The sequence below is a fragment of the Myotis brandtii genome, unplaced genomic scaffold (genome assembly GCF_000412655.1).
Source record: "Myotis brandtii unplaced genomic scaffold, ASM41265v1 scaffold846, whole genome shotgun sequence".
NCBI lineage: Eukaryota > Metazoa > Chordata > Mammalia > Chiroptera > Vespertilionidae > Myotis > Myotis brandtii.
Window position 1 is genome coordinate 207771 of NW_005371437.1, and position 4257 is coordinate 212027.

Here is a 4257-nt window from a genome sequence, read left to right on the forward strand (position 1 = left end):
ATTTATTGTGAAAGTTAAATACTTCTTTGAAAAAGTAAACTTTTTCAATCATAAAATATATTTTTGTTAAGCATTCTAAGTTGCATTTAATAGCTTTCAAATACACCATATCAACGTCCATCTTAAATCAATCAAACTGAACAGTAGTTCATTCTTGTACAATAAAACTCCCTTCAATTTATATTAGGATACCTACCTTGCTTTTATGGGCAGGGGATGAAAATTGCATCTTGTTTCTGATCATTAAAGCGTGATGAAGAACATCAGGAGAACTATAGGAAAGTGAATATAAATTATTCTGATTTTAAAATACATTGTTTGGAAACATTAACAAAAACATCAAAATGATACAGGCATACATCTAGTAAATTCTTGATAGGCAAGTTCAGAAGAACAATCTGTTTCTTACTACACAAAGGAGGTAGTTTCTTTTTAAGATCAAAGTATTTTTTTCCACAGAATTTCATATTTTCCTAATTTGAAGGCATAAAACAACAACAGAGAACAATATTTAAAAAGGCTAGATAATGATTTGGGGAATTTTAGAATGAATGCAACAGAGGTTAATAATTACAAATGTTAAGCATAGAGTGAGGTCAATCAATGAATAAATAACATATTTTATACAGTAAACTATGTATTGAAGCAAAAATCTAAACAGAAAAAAATCACCACATGTATTACTTTTTAATTAAGATAAAAGGGAAGGAGATGAGGATGAGTGGCCTTAAGTCCACAGGAATGGGTTTGGAGATCACTAAGGGGGTCTCACAGTTTAGAGAGAGAGAGGTTTACCTGCCAGAGATGGCGGTTGGTGATGATAGGATTCAGTTAAGCTGTAACTACCTTGTTTCCTTCCTCTAATTAATTACAGAGCTCAATACATCCTTTTCCTTTATCCCCATAAAAAACATTCATTACACACCTAATTGGATGTGGCATTGTTACAGGCAAGGTATGTGTGTGTATGTCCAACTGCTTCGTTCAGGTTTGGACTAGAGAGGATTTCTGTGTTCCGTGGTTTCTGGGAAATCAGTAGATTTGCTCCCAGTTCAAACAGCTCCACAAAGCCTGTAAAAATGTTTACACTCTGTGACCCAGTAATTCCACTTCTGGGAATCTGTACTAAGGAAAGAGAAATCTGGACTGCAATTTGTGTGCAAGAATGTCCACGGCAACATTATTTATAACAAGGGTGAAAATTGGAAAAATACCGAGAAGTGCCCCAAATTAGGGAAATGATTAACTGGATGACACCACAGCCATAAGATGCATGTATTATATACAGCTATTACAATCGTGTTTTCAAGTGGTAAGGACATAGAAATATCCATAATAATGAGTAAAAAAGCAGGCTAACGACTGCATGTATAGTTTGGTCCCAATTTTTGTTTAAAATTGCGTATATATATGCAGAGAAAAATGAATTGAGGAAAGTCATGAAAATATTCATTTTATCTCTGGGAGGTGGAATTACAGGTAACTACATTCTTCTTTATATTTTTCTGTATCTTTCAAATATATTCAGTGAGCATGTATTATTATTAAAATTAGGAAAAAACTCCAAATTCCATTTTATAAGTAAACAAGTGAATGTTTCATTAATTGCACTCTGTTCTCCCTGAGGGCTGCTCAGGACCCACCTCCCACCTCTCTCAAGTTTCAGGGAATATGTCACCTCTCTCAAAGGAATTTATATTACTCTTTCATCCTGTGATTAAACCTTATTGGCGCTGGCAGGTGGGCAAGTACTTTTTCTGGTCCAGCTCTTCCTATGCCCCTGGAATTACACCGACAGGGGGCTGTCTACTCTGTGGATTGCCGGAAGGGAACAGCTTTCTGGGAAACTAACCTGTCTGGGAAGATAAAGGAACTCTGCCTGGGGTGGGATGATGGGAATTTGAGGGACAGATAGAATAGAGAAAAGGATAAAATGAGCAACTTTATTAGAGAGGATTTTTTTTAGTAAGGTTGTATTTTAGTGTTTTGCTGTTTAAAAGAAATACTTGCATTGCAGTTCAATTGGACCTGTAAGAAGTTCTATTGAAGGTGACAGGCATCTAACTTCATGTCTGCCCCTCAGCTCTGCTCAGGAGCTCAGAATCCTGCTATAACAAGGAGGGGGCTGTTCAATAAAGGCAGCCGTCCTTTAACAAACAGCCAATAATTACAAAAATAAAATATGCATCTAAATTTCAAAGAATTACAGACATATATAAATTAAAAAGTGAAAGTCTTTCCCTCCCTAATCTCCTCAGAGGTAACCTCTATTAAAAGTCTGGTCGCCCAGCCCTGACCGGTTTGGCTCAGTCGATAGAGCATCGGCCTGCGGACTCAAGGGTCCTGGGTTCGATTCCGGTCAAGGGCATGTACCTTGGTTGCAGGCACATCCCCAGTGGGGAGTGTGCAGGAGGCAGCTCGTCGATGTTTCTCTCTCATCGATGTTTCTAACTCTCTATCCCTCTCCCTTCCTCTCTGTAAAAAAAATCAATAAAATGTATTTTTTTTAAAAAAAAGTCTGGTCGCCCTAACCGGTTTGGCTCAGTGGATAGAGCATCAGCGTGCGGACTGAAGGGTCCCAGGTTCGATTCTGGTCAAGGGCATGTACCTTGGTTGCGGGCACATCCCCAGTAGGGGGCGTGCAGGAGGCAGATGATCAATGTTTCTCTCTATTCCTCTCCCTTCCTCTCTGTAAAAAAATCAATAAAATATATTTTAAAATGTCTGGTGTATATTTCCCCAGACATTTCCACTTTTCATATGCACATACAACAAATATGTGCATACACATAGAGTTAAACACATAGATATTTTTTTAAAAATGGAACAAAACTATAAATATTATTCTGTAACTTACCTTTTTAAAAACCCAATACTATTTTTCCCAATATTATTTAATGGGCATATTTCCATGTCATATATAGAAATTTACCTCATTTTTTTTAGCAGCTTCATAGCATTTCATCTTGCAGATGTTTCAGTTTTGTTTAACCAAGCCCCCATGGTTGGACATATGATTTAGTTCGTTTTTCATAGTTACAAGCAATACTGCAATAAGCATCCCTGTACATATACCATGGAATCAATTTAAGGGGAAATATTTCCATCAGCTGTGCATTACCTAACCATTTGCAATTAGCTTCCTGGGCTCTGGAAAACAGATCTTAATGGCTATGCCAAATGTTCTGTAACGTCCCAAATGGTCAAAAGCATCCTTTCCAATTAAGTTGCAGTCTACTACACACTGCATTTTAAATGACATTATGCTTTAAGGACAGGACACTGTCTTACATTACTGATACACTGTTATGCTCTTTATTCTAATTACCTGGACTTGAATGGTTACCGCCTAAAGAGAGTGGGCGGCCAGAGGCTTTTGGTACATATCAAGGGCAGCCCAACCCAGGGGAACACAAATATGTGATCTTTCTGCCTCCATTTACATCCATCATCTCTCCACTACTTCTGGCAAGAAGACTCAACTAGACATAAGGCACTTTATTTGCCACCTACCGGCTTGAGGGAAAGTAATAGGGGAGCACGAATACTAACATCTGTATTGAAGACCAAGCTGCTTTCCACTCCTCTTACCTCCCCATCCCCCCCCCACACACACACACATACTTTACTCAGGTGTTCATTGTCTCCACAAAGCCTCCTGGCTGTTTGCTGACTTTTTCTCTGACACCCTACTTAGAGGTGACCTCAGCCATTGCCTACACTCCCATCAAAACACGTCTCTTTTTAGAATTCTGTTGCCAGTATTAATTTGTGTGTGACAGAGAGTGCTTAAGGCTTGGCATCAAGAGACCAATTTCTAGCCCTAGGCCTTTGAGCAAATCAATTAATCTCTCTGAGCCTCCATTTTGACATCTGTAAAATGGGGATAGTAATAATAACTTCTTCACATTGTTGATGTAAAATGAAATGAGATAGAATATGGAAAAGTACATTAAAAGCAAGGAAAAATGCTCTGTGATTGTTAAGTTCCATTATTATTTATGGATTCTCTCTTCCAGATAAATGTTTTATTTTGATTTTTTTTAAACATGGGATTTCTGGAGACTACAATGTTTCAACTGAAACTGGGAGGAGCACTTATTACAGTAAAAATGGCAGGTGGTGGAGCAGACCAGTGGGGAAGCTATTCTAAAACGTGGAAACCCATCTAGACCTTCAGATTCACAGATATAGGGGGGTTCTTGCACCACCAAGACAGAAGGCTGGCCAGAGACCCCCAAGCAAGAATGTCAGAAA